This window comes from Ovis aries, chromosome 18 (assembly GCF_016772045.2).
Source record: "Ovis aries strain OAR_USU_Benz2616 breed Rambouillet chromosome 18, ARS-UI_Ramb_v3.0, whole genome shotgun sequence".
In the NCBI taxonomy this organism is placed as follows: domain Eukaryota; kingdom Metazoa; phylum Chordata; class Mammalia; order Artiodactyla; family Bovidae; genus Ovis; species Ovis aries.
In genome coordinates this window covers 23,864,847-23,885,814 of record NC_056071.1, presented here as the reverse complement: position 1 = coordinate 23,885,814, position 20,968 = coordinate 23,864,847, and the positions used below count along the sequence as shown (strand labels likewise).

The window sequence follows — 20,968 nt, the reverse complement described above, 5'->3', positions numbered from 1 at the left end:
ATTAATGACATGTGAGTACTGGTTCTATTATCAACATTTGGGAGATGTGCATAAGCCAGAAAACCAGTATTTTCTAAATGACCAAAGTACTATGGTACAAAATTATTCATGAACAAAAGACTCTCTCAAAGGGAAAGATAGACCCATGGGTTTCAGAGTAACAGGACAAAACATTTTTACACAGTATGAGATTCTACACTGTAACTTATCCCTTTAAGAAACTACAAATTGTTACATTTTGGTGTAATGTGACAAAGAAGAGAGACATCTGCTAACTGAAAAGGTTATCAAAATACTCCTTCCTTTTCCAACTACATATCTGTATGACACTAGCTTTTTTTTTTTTTAAACATTGTTCAGTTCAGCTGCTCAGTCATGTCTGAGTCTTTGCGACACCATGAACCAACAGACTGAATACGGAGGCAACTGTGAGAATCCAGCTGTTTGTTCTAAGTCAGACCTTAAAGAACTTGCAAAAATGCATAACAATGTCATGTTTCTTACTGAACCCTTTGAAGGGGGAGTTATTTTTCACAATAACTTTTAAATAAATTAATAACTAATAAATATTTGTGACTGTCTCACTTTAATTTGTAATATGATAAAATTTTCACAAGATATGACAGACACAGGCTAAAGGTCTTCAACGTACTCAATAACTTTTGAGAACTCAAAGGTCCTAAAACCAAAAATTCTGAGAACCTGCTGCTGTTGCTGTAACCAGCACGGCAAGCAGCACCAGCTCAAGAAGACAGACTCTGACCCTGGAGATGGGAATACAAAATCCCCTTACTCTGTATGTATAAAACAGATGTACAGATAATACATATATAGATAACTGCATCTGTGGAATTAAAATTTTATGGAGGTAGGAAAGCCAATAAGGAAAAAACTATTTCAAAAGACTCCTGGGAGTGGGGTAGGGGGCAATAAAGGAAAAAGATTGAGACACAGTGTCCTTATTTATTTTCACGGCTTGCTGGATCTTAGTTCCCTAACCACAGATCGAACCTGGGCCCGGGCAGTGAAAGTGGCAGGTTCTAACCACTGGACAGCCAGGGAATTCCCAAGAAACACTGTTCTAAATCACCAACTATTCTATACTGCATATTAATGACATTAAAAGTATATAAGAATTAAAAACTTTCCCTACCAGTACTGACAAATTTTTCAGTATATGCTGGCAATTACAAGCATCCAGAAAAGAGAACTATCATTTCTATAAAAACTCAAGCAGAGTCACAGGTAAGAAGCACAACATGACCACAAAGCTTTTTGTATCACAACCTCTGCTTTTGAACAGTAAGACTAAAATTCAAAATGTTAACAATTTCCCCAAGCCAAAATACCCTCCTGCACAGTAGCAAATTAGCAGTAATTTTGTAAGTCAAAAGCTTTCAAAAACAACTATTATCATGGCAGATAAAAAGCACAAAGGATTTCACAGGAAAAGAAGAGAGAAATAAAAGGAAAAAAATCAGTTTTATTTATTCATGGTTAGGTCACAAAATGTAACTTTCCATGAAGATTTAAAAAAGAGACCAAGAGCCATAAAAGGGTGTCCTAGTTTATCTTTATGTGTAGTGGCAAAGATGAGGTGGCTCTGGAGAAACTGAAAGTCTGGTGTCCCCATGCTCCGATACCTTTTTGGTAGGTAACTATGAAGGGCCCATGAACCTGGCATTCAGGAAGGAAAAGAGGAAAGAAAAGGAGAAAGCAGAACAATTCTTTGATTGCTCTAGGTATTGTGGGATTATAGAACCACAAATCCAAGGAGGTAAAGACTGAGATTGCCAGAGAAACGGAGGAATTGAAAAAAAAAAGTACGAATTAAAAGAGAATTCAGAAAATGTGATTTGACTCTTAATAACATTCATAATCAAACCCACATCTGACTGTCCTCTCTACCTTCCTCGGATACTTAGTTACTCAGAGCTTACTATGGGCCACAAACCACTTTTATTGTTTTATTTATATTAACTCACTTAATTCTCTCCAGAACCCTAGGATGTCAGTATTAGTGATATCCCCATTTTAAATGAGAAAATTGATATTCAAAGAAAGTTAGTAACTTGCCCAAGGCCACATATCTGTAAGCTTTGAGGTCAATGTCCTTTTTTTAAAAAATCAAAAACAAAATTAAAAGAGAATGACTTTCAAAGTCCATCCTGTCCTGCCAAACCTACAAATTTGTGAACATTCATGAATTCTTATTCTTTTCATTTAAAGGTAATTTAAAATTTCATTCATTTACTCAACTTTAAGGTTGAATATGCAGCTTTTAAAATTTTTTCATTATGCAGCTTTAATTAGCTTAACTAAGTTCTTGAGAAGTTTTCCTTTATGTCTTTTACCCTAAGAAATTTTCATTAGCATACAAAATTCAAGATCAAATACTTTTAAGACTACAAAGAAAGTTCACTACTAATTATTAAAATTCTGACAAAAGAACAGCAATGAATGAATGCAACACAGACTCAATTATAATTGCAAATACACGGCAAACCTATTTCACTCTGCTTCATTCCCTAGAGTTCAGTCACCAAGTTCCAATAATTTTCATTTGGAAATATCTCATGCTCTTTTCTTTTGCATCCCAATTCTGATTCTCATCATTTCATATCTGGGTTATTTTAATAGTATTTTTCCTTCTGTTTTACTACCTCTCCTCAAAATCCACTTACTTAAATTCTCCTGGAACACCAAGTTCTCATCATATTTCTTCCAGTTTAGTTACTCTATATTTGCCCCAGGAAGGAGTACTAGACCTATAACTTACCGTAGCCAGTCCAATTTCCCTGCAAAGTAAATGCTGAGTGCAAAGTGAATAGGCTTGGGGTCAGAGCTCAGCTTTGCCGTTTTTATTGGCTATAAGAGCTTGAACATGTTACTAGACTTCCCTAGGTTTCAACTTCTTAAAAGGGTGTTCATATTTATATAACTAGATTAAGTAATACAATGTATACAGAAGGCATCCATAGAGTGCCTGGCACACAGCAGAAACTCAGTAACTGCTCTATCTCTGCTTTGCCTAAAAGTAGAGGGTCCTTTGCTCCCATCTGTTTGAAACAAATCATGCTCATGGCTGGAAACAACCTAACTCATACTGCTCCTTCCTTCGTAAATGCTGTCTGCTTCACTTTGCCTTCATCAGCTTAAATTCTACCTCTTCTGGTTTCGTTTCTGTCCACCTTGATCCTCCTGTTTTGAATTCCAACAGATACACTCTGTATCACCTTTTGGGGGCACTTAAGCTCACCTGTTACTCAAATGCTTTACAGGTAAATGCTTTACAGTCATTTCCCAGGTAAATGGTTTCTTTTTCAAATTCCTTTTTTGCCTAATATGAATACTACAAAGTATTTTGTTGAATACACACATTTCATTTTTGTTGGACTATTCACATCAGGCCCCCCAAAAGGGTTATTTTCCACTAAAAGGGGGAGAAAACAGACCGATGAAAAATGTTTCAACCACAGCACCCATGCCATTCATATATCGAAACAGTCACTCAGCAAGAATGATTGGTAATCCAAACCAGTCATAAAAGGCACATATAATTTTTCATTTCATTGTTCTCCCTCCTTCTGAAATAAATAGGGAGGATATATGGTTTACAATGACGAGTTAAATACAGAAGTTGTGAACTGGCAAACAAGTGAAATCTGACCCACAGGCATGTTTGGTTAGCCAGCACATATTAATTTTTTTAAATTAGTTGTTAACTTTCAAAAGTTGGGGAAATGTCAAACAAAAAATCCCAGATTTTCAGCTCCTCTTGAAAATAGCAAAATCTGACAACAGTAGACTGATGTTCCCAAAATTAAACCTATCAGGTGGGATCCTTCTCAGAGAGAGCCTATACTCTCCAACTCAAGGCTATCTTAACTTTCAGTTACCTGGCTCATAAGCATCAGAGTTTTAATTCTTAGGTTAACACCTACAACCTTTTCAACTTGGAATCATTACTATTTATTTCAGGAGAAGAAAGAAATACACATGCTGAGTTACATAAGAATGCCTACTAAACTTCGAACTAATACTGCAGGCCACTCAAAACTGGCTAATCCTCTGCAATCAAAACTGGCTAATCCTCTGCAATTTTACCAAATGGAGATCTCAGAAAAGAGCAAAGTAGAACATTCTTCTATAATTTGTTTTATTAATAATAATTGATCAAAAGAATACCCATTCTGTCACAGGTGTTTGAGATTAATGTCTCCTGGTAGCATATAGTAATTTCCCAGAGTTCTCAGCATTTGGCTCCATCAGCTATCATGTAGGCAAGAGACATATGTTCTGGGGGTCAAGAACCTCTGCAAAGGTTATAGAAAACCTAGGGACATTCATAAAGTGAACAGATGAAAGAGTAGAAGATGTGGTGATGATGCTGTTCACTCTGACAGTCTAGAGTTACCCTGTTCACTCTGAGTTAGGGTTCCTACTGTACTGAGGGTGCCCTGCAGCTCTCTCTCCGTACAGGAGTTCCTAGGTCCCTATGTTAGCTTGTCTTTCCTGCCACTGTGTGGGCTGAAGGACAAAATGGCTTGAGTCCAGCTAACAAGAGGATGACATCTTGGGGGATACCAGATATTCCTTCCCGGCAAATTAATTAATCCATCAGTTTCAACATACTAAGTTATACAAGGATAAGACACCCCTGAGCCAATTCTAGTATACTCAAACCTCACTTCCCTGGTTATTGACATAAAGTTTTCACTGACCAGCACAACAGGTCTCACAAATTGAGGCCACTATGGTTCTTCCAGGTTAAGAAGACAGGCTTCAGGAAAATTGATTGGCATTCCCACCTTAGATGACTCTACTCTGCTGCACCCAAAAATGGGTAAATTAGGGGCCAGCAAGCTTTCTGTAAATGAACAAATAGTAAATATTTTAGATTTCAAGGCCATGCAACCTGTTACAATTATTCAATTCACTACTGTCACATCAAAGCAGCCACCGACAATGTTCCAATAGACTGTAGTTAATGGCCACCAAAATTTGAATTTCCTAGAATTTTCACATTATAAAATGTTCCTCTTGATTTTTACCTTCACCACTTAAATATACAAAAGCCAATCTTGGGTCATGTGCTGAACAAAAATAGGTGACGAACGAAAAGTGCCAACTCCTGGATGGTGTTGGCAAATGGTGTTAATATAATCATCACCGGAGAGAATGTGGGGAGTCTAGGTGGGCCTGGGACTCCCAGGGGCAGAGGTCCTACTAACTGTGGGACTCTCTCTAATCCAGACAATGTAAATTTAAAGTATTATTTGCTCCCTAAGCTTCATCTCTTAACTAAGTATATGTTCATCACCCAATAAGGGGAAAAAACTATGAAAGGCAGTATTTCACACAAATCTTTAACAGCAGGTATAGTTTACACAGAGAGTTGTAGCTATGATGGGAAAAATGACAGCAATGCTCTTGGTACAAACTGTCCTCTATTTAGCACACTGCTTTCTATTCACCAAGGCTATAAATAACATCCATGGTGTCTTAATAATTATAAAAGCATTCAATAGCTGGACATGAAGATATCATATTCCTGAACTGACAGTTTCTGTCTGCCTGGTACATCTTCCTCCTTACCCGTTCAGATAGCAGAACCTCTCTCTCTCACTTGCTGAGATAGGTCTAACCCTGCCTCCTCAGAGCCGGACCTGTCTCAGGGGGGGCATGTGATCTGAGTCTGGCCTATGACTCAGTCACTCCTCCCTGGATCTCACTGGTACTGCTGGGAGAGAGGCAGGCTTTGCTCTGTGATGACACTGAGACAATACCATGTAAACCAGGCACCAGCCTCCAAGGAGACCCCCAGGATTCCTGGCATTCAGGCCCTTGGTAGTCCCCAACCACATTGTCTGGGTGTTGGTCTGGATAACAACAGAATGATGTGCACGTGATGGTCTGTATCTGAGTCTAGTCAAGACAGACGCTGCAAGCTGTGGCTGCTGCCCTGCTCTCTCTCGTGGATTGCTTGCTCTCGGGAAAGCCCTATGATGCTGTAGGGAGGGCCCCACCTGCTCAGTCACTGAGGCCTCAGGCCACGAGGCATCTGGAGTGAATCTGGAAGCAGACCCTTCAGTCCTGGTGAAGTCTTCAGATGACTGCAACCTCTGCTGACATCTGAGCTGCAACCTCATGAGAGACCCTGAGTCAAAATTACACAGCTAAGCAGCTTCTCTGTTCTTCACAGAAACCATGCGAGACAATAAACGTTTGTTGTTTTAAGCCATTAAGTTTTGGGGTAATGTGCTATATGGCTATTGATAACCAATACAGTTATTGATACATCTGTCTCCCCTGCTTCTCTTACTACCTTCCTATGGTGTATTTTCAACACAGCAGCCAGTGATCATGTTAAATCTAAAACAAAGCACACTGCATGCTTGCTCAAAATCCTCCAGCTGACCAAGTAAAAGCCAAACTCCCTACCGACATAAAGGCACTTTATCATCTGTTCCCCCATTACCTGACCTCCCCTCCCACTCCTCCAGATCACATAACACTGCCAGGTATGCTCCAGTCTTAAGGCCTTTGTAACTGCTACAACTTCTACCCTCCAGAAGTCACTAGGAGGACAGGAGTTCCTCATCTACTTCACGTCTTTGCTCACCTGTCATCTTCTGAAGGAGGGTTTCCCTCATCCTCCTATTTGAAATAACCACCAGCATCCTTATTACCCTATCCAGTTTTATTTTTCTTCAGTACCCTTATCTAAATCTTTACTATTAAATTACACTTATTTCATCTATCTTCCCTCTACTAAAATGTTACCTCTGTAACAGCAGCAATTCTGTCCATTTTGTCCACTGATAACTTACAAAAATGCTTGGCACATGGTAGATACTCAGTATTTGCTGAATGTGTGAATGAAACTGTGTTTCAAAGTAGCAGCCTTGTACTACAACCTGCAATAACCAAGCATTTACACCAAAGCAAATAGGCTGCAATAGGCTCCTTCTAAAGAAACTGAATTTGCTATTCAAGACAGGATCTAGGTTTGCCAGCAAGGACCACTACATGTTATACAGTTTGTGCCCTGAATAAAGATGCTTAGCCTCATGCTCTTGAGCTTCAGGATATTTTTTTTCTAATTCAGTTCACTCAGAGAGGGCTTCATTTAGCAATGTGCTTAAGCTGGCACACCATGTTGTTATTTTATAATGAAAGTTGTAGTCAATTTTATATTCTCAATTTTATGCAGGTTCCATATTGCATATCTTAAAGAATTTGACATAGTCATTATCTGCACAAAACAATTCAATATCCTTTTTTTTTTGGGCAAAATAGGGAACCCACTCAAATTTTCCCATTGGTTCCCATATTTATGTGTTTTCATTTACTTTTCTTCTCCAAACAACTAATTAAATGGGCATAACTGTGTTCCAATAAAACTTTCATTAACAAAAAGAGGTGGTAATGGGCTTCAGTTTGCCAATTTCTGTTCCAGAGCAATGGCAGGTACACAAGAGGCACTCAAATATAAGACAGATGAAAAAAACGCCTTCAAAACTATGCAATTTAGAGTGTGATCAGAAAAGATACAGCAAAATTAAATGGCTATAGGTAGATTTTTCTTTCTTTTATCCCAGTTCTTCATTTAAGGTGCCTTGCTTATACACCTGTGCTGCCTGCTGCTCTCTGAGGTACCATAAAAGATGAAAGTTATGAAAGTTATGACAGACGGCTCTGCTTGTAAGGATCAGTGCAAGTGTTAGGACAGGAATACGGATGTGTGACTTTCATGTATATACACAGATGTCACTTTTAATTTCAAAAATCCCTATGAGCCACAAAACTATAAAATGCACCCAAAACACTCTACTTTCATAGAGTTTCTCCCTTCTTTTTAATCAGTTAAAGAAACTGAAGTTAGGCATGCCAATTGACTCCTTCAATTCTCTTTTAATACAATATGTACAACCTAGAGGTCTTAACTCTAATTGCCCCACTGGTACCATAGCATATTTCCAGAAAAGTTAAGTAGAGAGGGGTGAAAACCTGACCCAATGACCCAATCTGAAAAGGTGGTGGTGAAGAGGAAGAACACCTAACACAGAAAAAGGTACCAAAGCTGTAAACCTCTTGCCAATTCCTTAGATTTTTCACATCTCTTTTAAAATAATCTCCCCATTTCCCTTTTTCAGTTAGAATAGGTATCTGTTCCAATGTGTTCTGACCCCCGATTAGATTCCAGAAAACAGCAAGATCTTACAGAACATAAACCCACGTTTCTACTTCTTGCTATTAGAAGAAGCAGAAACACACACACACACACCACATTTCTACACACACAGTGAGTGACGACCAGTGCTGACTCCAGATTACTTTAAGGTTTAGCAGGACCATCTCCAACAGAGGAAGATTCTCTTATAATAAAACACTGGTACTGAGTCCTTCCTGAAAGACCTAAGTTTGCCATCCATTACACTGCCAAGCTTTCAAAGGTGCTTCTAGATTAGAAAGCACTCTTTCAGCATTAAATGTAAAAAGTAGCTCACTTTAATCCAAGAAGCAATCTCTACTGACAGAACTCAAGACCTTCAGCACTGCTTAGTTCATCCATCCATGCCTGTATTTTAAAAAATCATTATAATGACTCTAGTCAAAGCTATGATTTTTCCAGTAGTCATGTATGGATGTGACAGCTGGACCATAAAGAAAGCTGAGTGCCAAAGAATTGATGCTTCTGAACTGTGGTGTTGGAGAAGACTCTTGAGAGCCCCTTGGACTGCAAGGAGATCCAACCAGTCCATCCGAAAGGAAATCAGTCCTGAATATTCATTGGAAGCACTGATGCTGAAGCTCCAGTACTCTGGCCACCTGATGCCAAAAACCGATTTACTGGAAAAGACTCTGATACTGGGAAAGACTGAAGGCAGGAAGGGAAAGGGATAACAGAGGATGAGATGGTTGGATGGTATCACTGACTCGATGGACATGAGTTTGTGCAAGCTCCAGGAGCTGATTATGGACAGGGAAGCCTGGTGTGCTGCAGTCCATGGGTCGCAGAGTCAGACACGACTGAGTGACTGAACTGATACTGACTTTGCTGATGTGCCTAAAAATCACTTGACCTAAAACTCAGAGAAAATATCCCTAACTTTAACCAATATTCTTCAGTAAGTATTTTTCCTTCCTTTCTTCCTCTTGTGTGGAGTTACATCTAAAGCCAAGACCAATCTTTCATGTTCTAGACAAATACAGCTGCGCGTCATCAAGACATGCCATGTTTAAAGTAAATATATTACAGATTCAAATCCAACCATCTAGAAGAGCGCTCACTGTCCAATACACTTAGCCACATATGTCTACTGAAAACTGAAACCTGGCTAGCTAATACAGCAGAATGAGAACAGAAGGCAAGAGAGTAAGGTTCTCTATGCTACTGGTCAAGAGAGATCTTCCATGATACCCAACTGAAAATACCCTCCTTTTTGAGTTTCCAATTCTAGATCCTAAAGCCTTACAATTGATTACTTTAAGGACTTGGAATAGGCCATTTACTATAGTCTTCTCAAAGAAGAAACAAAAGATTAATAATAAAATCAATGACTCACTTAAACCTCACAATACCCCATATCAGGTAACAAATTATTGCTGTATCTATTTTACAGATTAGAAAAGTGAGTCACAGAAAGGGTAAAGTCATTTGTTCACTATCACGTTAGGATCTGAATCAGGCAGCCAGACTGTACACCCTGGGCCCTTAACCATGCACGTTACATGGCTTTCAGCGTAACTCAGGAACTCCATGCTACTGAATATTGCAAGACACAACAACATAAGAAGTTAAAATGTGCATATGATCTAGGCAAAACTCTGTCACAGACGTGAGTGCAAGATCAACACGAAGCCTATGTCGTATGCTAAGGGTGCGGCAGGCCAGGGACAGAGCAAAAGCAGAGTTTACGAACGGTGCTCACTCTCTCCTGCAAACACTTCCTAGCCCAGGAAACTTAATTAGCTTCTCAGCACTCTGCTCTACCTGCTCAGCAGAATAACACAGACACAAAGAATCATCTCAGAGCGACAGAAGGAGAAATGGAAACAGAACCAATCTACTGGCATAGTTTCCCCCAAACCCTCCACAGTTATATACAAGCTTCTCATTTCCTACTGCACGTCCTTTCTGCCTAATTTCATCTTTAAAAATCAAACTTTTGCCTATGGCTGATTCATGTTGAAGTCTGACAGAAAACAACAAAATTCTGTAAACAATTATCCTTCAATAAAAAAATATGTACTAAAGGCTTCCTTCACCTACATTTTCTTTATTCAACAATAAAGAAACACTAATTAAAGAGAAGGGCATAGAGTGCTAGAGTACTGCACAAAATAGTACCAAATTAAACTCATCCTTTACGGGGGAAATACCAAATGACTGTAAACTGGAATTAAACATCATATTATAGACCTTAAAACCTCACTAAAGTGAGACTTGTCATCATTAAACATGACTTCTTTAGAGCTACTGAACAATTAGTACTAAGGTAACCCCCGGGGATTCATACAGTACTGTCCATTTACTGACCAGCCCAGAAAAGAAAAAAAATCAACCAGACTGAAACTTGAAGTTTTTTAACTGCTTTTGAATGTACCCATATTCCTCTCATTTCTGGCATGCACTCTTTGACTACTTTCATAAGAATATCCATATTCACTACATGTTCCTCATTATGCTTTCTAAGAGCCTCCTCACTCACTGATTCTAAAATCAGTCAATTTTTATTTTCCTTCAGTCAACACATTCTGATGTGAAAGAGAAAGTAAGCTCATCTTACTGCAAACAGCATTTCTTTTATTTCATACTTCCGTAAATAGTTAATAAGATTTGATAAATCTTAACCTACACGTTCATCACACTGCTCATGGTAATGTCTTTCATTTTAATTATCTTTTCTATAAAACCATGCATTTCTCTACTGCGGGAAACATTCAATTAAGAGTCTTACTCCTAAATCCATGGAGGAGGAGGAAAAAACCCAAAACAAAAACAAAGAAGAAAGTAGAAAAAAAATCAGACCCCTCTATCCCAAAATATTTCTTAAGGTGATAGCTTTTAGTAAGAGAAAAAGGAGAATCTTCTTTCCACAGGTATTTATATTAAGGCACTTTTAAAAACAAAGTTGGCAAGTGTAAAAGACTTCTAACTGCATTCACTAAACTACAGTTCCTTTATTTTGAAGTACATACTCTCTCTGATTAAACACAGCTATTATAAAAATTATTAATTATAATTTAATAAGTTATTAAATTATTTCCAAGAGCTATTTTTTATATTAATATCTAACATACTTTCAAACTACATTTTATGATTGATTAAAATATTAATTTTTAAAAGACGAAATCAACTATAAAATAGAGCGATCTACAGAATTTTCTTCTTTTGCTTCACAACAACAGAATAATGAAAAAAGATGCATGGTCACTAATGATACTTGGTTGTTAAGTTTTATCCTCAGAAACACTTTATAAATAAAAACCTATAACCCACTCCACCCTCAACATTCTACCCATCAGAAAAAAACAGACCCTAAAAAATACCTCATCATGCTGACTTAAGTGTATCTTTAAGTACTTTAGATTTAAAAACTGTAAGTTATTATTATGCCTAAGTACACAGTGTTACAGGCTTAAGTCTACTCACACAGTTGAGGTTGATGAGCAAACAGCTGTCCTGTATCTTGAGACAGACATTAGCTTCCTCCCTTCCCTATCCTCATAAGCAGCTACTTAAAGTTTGAGTTTTATGCAAGAAAACATTTTAAAGCCTTCAGTGTTTTATTGCAGCAGACTTCAGATTCATTCCTGTAACACATTTAACATGAAAGAGAGTTGAGACAGTTCAAATTAACTATGCACACTTTAATTGTCTAAAAGTTTAAGAGGTGCTTTCACTCTTACGGCTACATAAAAAGGGTTGCAACGTAAAATTAAGAATAACATCTCACTTGGTATCTGACACCAATGTATGTAACAGAACAATATGTAACTGTAACATATAGATTTTTCTACCTTTTTATAATCATTTATACCCAAAGTAAGCAAAACTAGGTCTTTCTTTTTTTCCTAAAGTTTACCTTATTTCTTTAGCATAAATAACCACCAATGAAAGAACTTTTTTTTATAAAGAGACAGTCAATGGGGTGCCCTGAGTGTACCAAGAATATCCCTGGGGACCCTCTGACTAAGGAGAATAAGATTCTTGGTTCTGTTGTGACAGAAAGAGGAGCTATACTTCTAACATTACAATGAAGGGTTACAGCACATTTCCCCACAGACTCAAATTCCTATAGTATCATTATTGAAACAGGTTCTCCAAGTGTTCTAGACAGCTTATCTGGAAAATAAAATTGCGTTCAATCAATATGTCCTAAAATACCTGGATAACTATGTTCCCCCAATATGTGTGTATTAATAAACTCAGTTTCCATAGTAAATTTTAAGAAAAGTTTTAGGATTTCACAAAGTAAATTTACTATTTATATTAACAACATGGTTTTAAAATGCCGTAAGAAACAGCATACGAACACTCAAAATTCACTGGCTAATTTTTAAAATATTATTTAATGCTGAAAAACTGTGTATTTGCTATGCACGAAAAGGCTAAAGGTTTTAGGATTCAGTCAAAGTAACTCAAATGTTTGTTTCTTTATAATCTACTTATAATGGACATATAAATAATTTAAGAAAAGACTCTAAACTTTATCAAAGTTGTCACTGATAGAATAATATTCACATAAGTTAAAATATTTATTCAAGAGTCTAACTGTGCTTCAGTAGCACTTATTAAAACTTTCTCATTTTCACCACAGATTTAAATGAGCCTACAATAAAAAAACAACAGCTAAAAATAAATTGCACCAATCTTGGGTGTAAAAATAAAAGCATCCTTTCTATATAATAACAATAAACATTTGATGAGTGATTACAGTGCAACAGACACCATTCTCATAATTTTACATGCACACTTAATCCTCATTCCCCCCTAAAAGGTAGGTGCAATTATTACCAACTCTTTTCAGATTATGGAACTGAAGTTCAGAGACGTTATGAACTTGCTGAAGAGGACAGAGCTATTAAGTTGCAGAGATAGGACTTGAATCCAGATTTATCTGACTCCAAAGCCTCGTGCTCAAGCTAGAGTATAAGCAACAGCAATTTACTGTATTGAATAAACCGTATCTGGAAGTGATATAAACCATATCTGGAACTGATATAAACCGTATCTGGAACTGGTACCTGGATTTGGTGCTAGATCTATGAATGTTAGCAGGAAACCAAGAGTCCGGTTATAAATTCAGGAAAGCTCTCTCTCACAAGAAACAACTGTTAGAAATGGGAGTAGTAACTGAGAGAAAAGACAAAAGTGGAATGCATTCTGAGCGGCTGTTACAAAGAAGAAAACAGCGGGCTTATCTCACAAGTGGCATAAAAGTACAAAACTTGAAACAATGTGTCAAAATCTCAGAAGAGAAAATCCAGTTCAACACAAAATACTTTATAAAGCCAAGGAACCCAACAGCTGGAACAGACTCCCTCCTATACTACTGGGTTTGTGCAATCAAAGATTTGAACTTCAACCACCATACTAACGATAGATTCTGGCAAAACTGCCAAAGAATGTTAAAATTTTTGAGGATGAAAGTTTGATGATGAAGAGCATATATTAAATCTCAAAGTATCTCCCCAGAAATTGCTTACTGGAGAAAGGAAAACAGTAACTTTCCCACACTAATGGGAAGATCAAAGCTGGTATCACTACAAAGTGTACAAGGGAACATACTCCTGATGAGAGGCCCTGAGAATCACACGCAGTAACGCAGGATTCCTGCTCACCTCCTACATTCAATCACAAGGACATATCAGACAGACCCCAATCGAGGAAGATTCTGTAAATAAACGGTCTGTCACTCTTCAGAAGTGTCAGTGTCACAAAAGACAAAGAAAGGCTAAGGATAGGGTTCTGATTAAAGGAAACTAGAGACATGACAAGTCAATAAATGATTGAAGATTGGATCCTAGACTGGAAAAAAATTATTAAAGAACGTTACTGAGGAAACTAGAGAAATCTGAATGTGGGCTGTGTGTTAGAGAAGAGTACCCTATCAATTTCCTTGATAACTGGAATGTCCTTGAAACTATAAGAATGCTGTTCTTAGATAATTTACGTCTTTCAGTACTACATGGTAAAGGGACAGGATGCATGCAACTTCTCAAAAAGTTCAGAAAAAAATAAAATGATAGCCCAAATGTAGCAAAATGTTAACAATGAGTGAATCTTGCCAGGGGATAGATGGGAACTATTTGTATTATTACTGCAATTTTCTACAATTTCAAAATTAAACCTGAGAAAAATAAAGATTTGGACTTGATGTTCTCAAGTTCAACCAGATACCGAACAAGAGAAGCATCATTTCCTATAGCCATCTCTGCACACTCAAATCCAACCCAACAGCAGTCTAAGCTGATTTGTGACTATCCATTTTAATCAATTATAAGCAGTGCTCTCATTTAAAATATCGATGTGAGAGCTGAAGATTAAGTGAATGTCTGCCTCTTCTCAACCCTGTTACTCTATGCAGTTAAAGAGACAAACTTCTCCAAGAAAGCACAGCTATTCTTCAGTTGGATATGCAGTAGTGGGTGTGTCCTTGCTAAAAACTCCAAATTAAGTTAATTTCTGGGTATGCCAAGTAGCAAAGCAATACCAAAGCCAAGAGATAATCAGTGACCAGTAACCTACACGGGAAATAACGTTAATAAAACAAACGTCCCACCCAAGCAAATCCTGCACTGCGCACAATAAGCAGACAACGCCACAGTGACTACAGAGCACCTGGAAAAGACAAGAGAATGTTAATCACTGAGGCCAAGGTGTAAATGGATAATATACAACATTTCAGTGGTCTAAATCCACAAAATAAGAGAGGGAGGAAAAAAGGAAAGGGGGAGAAAAAAAAAAAGAGAAAATAAAGCGACATAGGCAAGAAAGAAGAAAATCCTGACAGCAACACACCACTTCACTGATTTCATGTTCTCGCTCCTCTCCGATGGTGTAACACACTCTCCCTCACTTTAACTCGTCTTCAGTTGTCTTTTACTAAGAGTCAGTCTCTGTAAGACGGCAACAGCTATGAAGAGCACAGCTTTGACTATACAATCATTATTTGCATCCTACCCCCATGCTCCATTTTTGTTTTACTTGTCAGGAGGACCAGAACAGTAGTCTCTCTAGTGGGAAATCTAACACACAGTTCACCTCAAAAAGGAACAGAAAAACACATCACCTCGCTCACAGCCTAAAAGAGACAAAGGCAGGAACTGGAGGGAAAACTGAAGGGTCAGCACAAAGAAGAAGGGATGAATTTTAGTCTCCAATACTAATCTGGATACACTCTCTGTCAGGTATGAGCAACCTAGCTGGTAGAATATTCACTGGTACTTAAGCTAATTCCAAGTCAGGAGCACTGTTACTGAACCGTGGCCTTCTTTCAGGCAAGCTCTATATCAGATTAATCTTTGATACAGCACCAAACACTACCTTGTCTAAAAAAAGGCACTTGAATAGGCACTTGTAGAACTGTTGTTGTTTAGTTGCTAAATTGTGCCTGACTCTTTGTGACCTCAGGGACTGTAGAGCACCATGCTCCTCTGTCCATGGGATTTCCCAGGTGAGAATAGTGGAATGGGTAGCCATTTCCTTCTCCAGGGGATTTTCCCCACCCAGGGATCTAACCCTTCTAGTATGAATTCTACCCAACTATAAAACAGGCAAAATTATTTTATCCCAAACCCTGCCTTCTCTCCCTTTTTCTCAGGTAGCATGTGTCAAATACTCTCCCCTACCAAACCTATCTGCTAGCTCTACAAACTTTTCCTCTGATCTAAATTCAAAACTCCAACTCCCTAAATGCTGCAGGTAAACACTGTTATAATAAAAGGATCAGAACAACTCATACTGTGAATGAAATATGACCAACTCAAATCTAAAAATTTAATCCAATTTTAAACCTAAAATCTCTAGCTCAAATATGGGACATGCACATGGGCACCTGTATGTATACCTATGTATGTATTTTGGAGGACAGGGAGCAAATTTTCCTACCTGCTTCTAAATCAACTCTTAACCTACACTGCCAAGGAGACTGTAGCACATACAATCGTGAGTCAGAAAATGCAGCTCACTTCAGAGGCTTTACTAAGTCAGATCAACATGGTCTTCATATGAATTTCCAGCAAACCCCTAATACAGGACACGACAAATCATGAACCTTTATCTGTATTTGTCATATTTTCCTTAGCTCTTCTGTACTATACAGGTCCCAACTTTGATGAGAAAGGGAGTGCTATAGAAAGAAATGAAAAAAGACTCCAAGACATGTTAATACACAGGTCACTTTTGTGGTCAAAGTTAGACCATGTAATTCAGCCCACTATATTTTGGTAACGATATATTTTAGGAGCCATCAGTCTGCTAACCTCTGTATTTCTAGTATTTGGCACACCTACATAGAACAGCTATTCCAGGCACTCAAATATTTATATAATGGATTAACACTTGACTTGCATTTACCCACATCACAAAAACAAGCCCTGAACCCTTATGTATCAATTATATGAAATCCAATCACCCATGTGAAAATCAAATTACCAGTATCTCCATCTTTAATTTTTAGAATCTGGGAATGCTTTAACAGTGTAGAACACACTAATCTAGTTTAAATTAGTTCCTTTCCCCTTTCCAAGCCATTAAACAACCAGCAGATTAATCTATGACAATCCAAAAATAGTATGCCAGATGACAAGTCTGTGTTTAAAACTTTCTAGTTTGTATGATATTCTTTTCAAGAATTTAATATAACTCATAGCGCAAGTAAGAAATAGATTTAAGGGACCAGATCTAATAGAGTGACTGATGAACTATGGATGGAGGTTCGTGACACTGTACAGGAGACAGGGATCAAGACCATTCCCATGGAAAAGAAATGCAAAAAACCAAAACGGCTGCATGGAGAGGCCTCACAAATAGCTGTGAAAAGAAGAGAAGCGAAAAGCAAAGGAGAAAAGGAAAGATATAAGCATCTGAATGCAGAGTTCCAAAGAATAGCAAGAAGAGATAAGAAAGCCTTCCTCAGCGAACAATGCAAAGAAATAGAGGAAAACAACGGAATGGGAAAGACTAGAGATCTCTTCAACAAAATTAGAGATACCAAGGGAACATTTCATGCAAAGATGGGCTCGATAAAGGACAGAAATGGTCTGGACCTAACAGAAGCAGAAGATATTAAGAAGAGGTGGCAAGAATACACAGAAGAACTATACAAAAAAGATGTTCACGACCTGGATAATCTCGATCGTGTGATCACTCATCTAGAGCCAGACATCTTGGAATGTGAAGTCAAGTGGTCCTTAGAAAGCGTCAGTACAAACAAAGCTAGTGGAGGTGATGGAATTCCAGTTGAGCTATAGCAAATCCTAAAAGATGATGCTGTGAAAGTGCTGCACTCAATATGCCAGCAAATTTGGAAAACTCAGCAGTGGCCACAGGACTGGAAAAGGTCAGTTTTCATTCCAATCCCAAAGAAAGGCAATGCCAAAGAATGCTCAAACTACCACACAATTGCACTCATCTCACATGCTAGTAAAGTAATGCTCAAAATTCTCCAAGCCAAGCTTCAGCAATACGTGAACCGTGAACTCCCTGATGTTCAAGCTGGTTTTAGAAAAGGCAGAGGAACCAGAGATCAAATTGCCAACATCTGCTGGATCATGGAAACAGCAAGAGAGTTCCAGAAAAACATCTATTTCTGCTTTATTGACTATGCCAAAGCCTTTGACTGTGTGGATCACAATAAACTGTGGAAAATTCTTAAAGAGATGGGCATACCAGACCACCTGACCTGCCTCTTGAGAAACCTGTATGCAGGTCAGGAAGCAACAGTTAGAACTGGACATGGAACAACAGACTGGTTCCAAATAGGGAAAGGAGTACGTCCAGGCTGTATATTGTCACCTTGCTTATTTAACTTATATGCAGAGTACATCATGAGAAACGCTGGGCTGGAAGAAGCACAAGCTGGAACCAAGATTGCCGGGAGAAATATCAGTAACCTCAGATATACAGATGACACCACCCTTATGGCAGAAAGTGAAGAGGAACTAAAAAGCCTCTTGATGAAAGTGAAAGAGGAGAGTGAAAAGTAGGCTTAAAGCTCAACATTCAGAAAATGAAGATCATGGCATCTGGTCCCATCACTTCATGGCAGATAGATGGGGAAACAGTGATAAACAGTGTCAGACTTTTTTTCTGGGCTCCCAAATCACTGCAGATGGTGATTGCAGCCATGAAATTAAAAGACACTTACTCCCTGGAAGGAAAGTTATGACCAACCTAGATAGCATATTCAAAAGCAGAGACATTGCTTTGCCGACTAAGGTCCATCTAGTCAAGGCTATGGTTTTTCCAGTAGTCATGTATGGATGTGAGAGTTGGACTGTGAAGAAAGCTGAGCGCTGAAGAATTGATGGGTTTGAACTGTGGTGTTGGAGAAGACTCTTGCGAGTCCCTTGGACTGCAAGGAGATCCAACCAGTCCATTCTGAAGGAGATCAGCCCTAGGATTTCTTTGGAAGGAATGATGCTAAAGCTGAAACTCCAATACTTTGGCCACCTCATGTGAAGAGCTGACTCATTGGAAAAGACTCTGATGCTGGGAGGGATTGGGGGCAGGAGGAGAAGGGGATGACAGAGGATGACATGGCTGGATGGCATCACCAACTCGATGGACGTGAGTTTGAGTGAACTCTGGGAGTTGTTGATGGACAGGGAGGCCTGGCATGCTGCAATTCAAGGGATCGCAAAGAGTCAGACACAACTGAACCGAACTGATAGGTCATTTAACAAAGATATTACTACTATACATAAGTAAAATGAAGGGCTTCCCTTGTGGCTCAGGTGGTAAAGAATCTGCCTGCAATGCAGGAGACGTGGGTTCGATCCCTGCATTGGGAAGATCCCCTGGAGAAGGGAAAGGCTATCCACTCCAGTATTCTGGCCTGGAGAACCCCATGGACTGTATTATGTATTAGTCCATGGGGTTGCAAAGAGTCGGACATGACTGAGCAACTTTCCCTTTCAAGTAAAATCAAAGTAGTCCCTTTCCCACACCATTAAAATATCCTACGTGTATTTTTTCACTACTTCAAAAGCTGAAAAAACCACCAGTAATTTTCAAGTCTCCCTAAATTAAGAAAAAAAGCAGCATATTAACTTTAAAACTACTTAAGTCAACACACGAATCTGCATTGGATCTTGTTTCAATAATATATAGAGATCATTTTGATAATTTTAAGTTCCTATTAGGATACATGCCATTCCAAGATGAGACTTTCCTCTTCTGTTTCTATGCACAGTTATAAAACACAAAATAAACTGCTGGGCACCATACTCTTTGAAGCCATTTAGCATTCAGCTGAAATTGTATCTACTTCATCAACAATGGGCCCTATAATAGCTCGTTATTTGTCTCAAATCTGCTGGATGAATTCCAACTAGTTTCAATATTAGCCTCAAAATACTGCCAGCAAAGTTAAAAGTCCCAAGAACCTGGCTTTAAGTCATATAGAAGCAAAGACCAAGGATTTGTTGTTGTTTTTGTTGTTTAGTTGCTATGTTGTGTCCAACTCTTTGTAACTCCATGGACTGCAGCCCACCAGGCCCCTCTGTCCATGGCACTTTCCAGGAAGGAATACTGGAGTGGGTTGCCATTTTCTTCCTCAGAGGATCTTCCTGACTCAGGGATGGAACCTGCATCTCTTGCATTGGCAGGTGGATCCTCTACCTCTGAGTGACCAGGAAAACCCAAGACCAAGGAAAGTATGATTCAAAATTTCAAGAGATAAGCAAGTTTAAAAAGTTTTGAGTTTTCCTCATAGTCAGAACACTCTCTGACCTAAATTTTAGCAATTCTTTTTTAATCCATCCCCTAAGACCAAGGAAATAAAAGCGAAAATAAACAAACGGGACCTAATTCAACTTAAAAGCTTTTACGGATAGCAAAGGAAAAATAACCATCGACCAAATGAAAAGACAGAGCACTGAATGGGAGAAAATATTTGCAAATAATATACAGTTCATATGACTCAACATTAAAAAAACAAGTAACCAGATTAAAAAATGGGCAGAGGATCTGAATACATATTTTTCCAAAGAGGAAATGCAGATGGCCAACAGGCGCACGACAAAATGCTCAATACAACTAATTACCAGGGAAACACAAATCAAAAGCACAATGAGATTGTCACCTTACACCTGTCAACAGGAATGGCCATCTTCAAACAAAAAGGACACAAATAACAAATGCTGGAGAGGATGTGGAGAAAAGGGAACCCTCATACATACACTGTTCGTGGGAATGTAAATTGATGCAGCCACTGTGGAAGACATGTGGTTTCTCAAACAACTAAAAATAGAACTAACCTATGACCCAGCAACTCCACTCTATATAGGATATATACACATATAAACACTAATTCGAAAAGATACAGGCACCCCAATGAGAAAACAAATATTTTAGAGAGAAAAAAGCACTCTGGCATCACACTCTGCCTCAATCCTTTCCAGAGGGTGAGAAACAAACCACATGAGAATACTGTCAGTGTTACCCTCCTGTACTAATGGAAGAGACAAAACAAGTCCTTCAACATGTCTATTTCTCATCAACAACTAAGGAGTTTATGAGCTTTTCTCTGTTCTGTTTTTAAATAAAAAAGGAAACATATGCGACCTGTGGGGCTTCCCCAGTGAGCGGCTGCTCAGTGGTAAAGGATCCACCTGCCATGCGGGAGACACAGGAGCCGTGCGTTCAACCCCTGGGTCACGAGGGTCTCCTGGACAAGGAAACGGCAACCCACTCCAGCACGGTTGCTTGGAGAATCCATGGACAGAGGAG

At 38.5% G+C, this 20,968-nt stretch overlaps 1 protein-coding gene across 17 annotated transcripts in view; it reads right to left on the bottom strand.

Annotated features, from left to right (window-relative positions):
• ZFAND6 (zinc finger AN1-type containing 6) overlaps window positions 1-20,968 on the bottom strand; it is a 55,756-nt gene that overhangs the window by 11,545 nt on the left and 23,243 nt on the right. For 6 of the 17 annotated variants that reach the window (XM_042235144.1, XM_060401674.1, XM_042235142.1 and 3 more), the window contains exon 2: window positions 11,663-11,823. The exons of 5 other annotated variants lie outside the window; for them this stretch is intronic. The gene's annotated coding sequence lies outside the window, so the exon portion shown is untranslated. Of the gene's footprint in view, window positions 1-4,724; window positions 4,871-6,029; window positions 11,824-20,968 lie in introns of all 17 variants that reach the window. 6 more of the 17 variants (XM_060401675.1, XM_060401677.1, XM_042235145.1 and 3 more) reach the window with 3 other exon arrangements.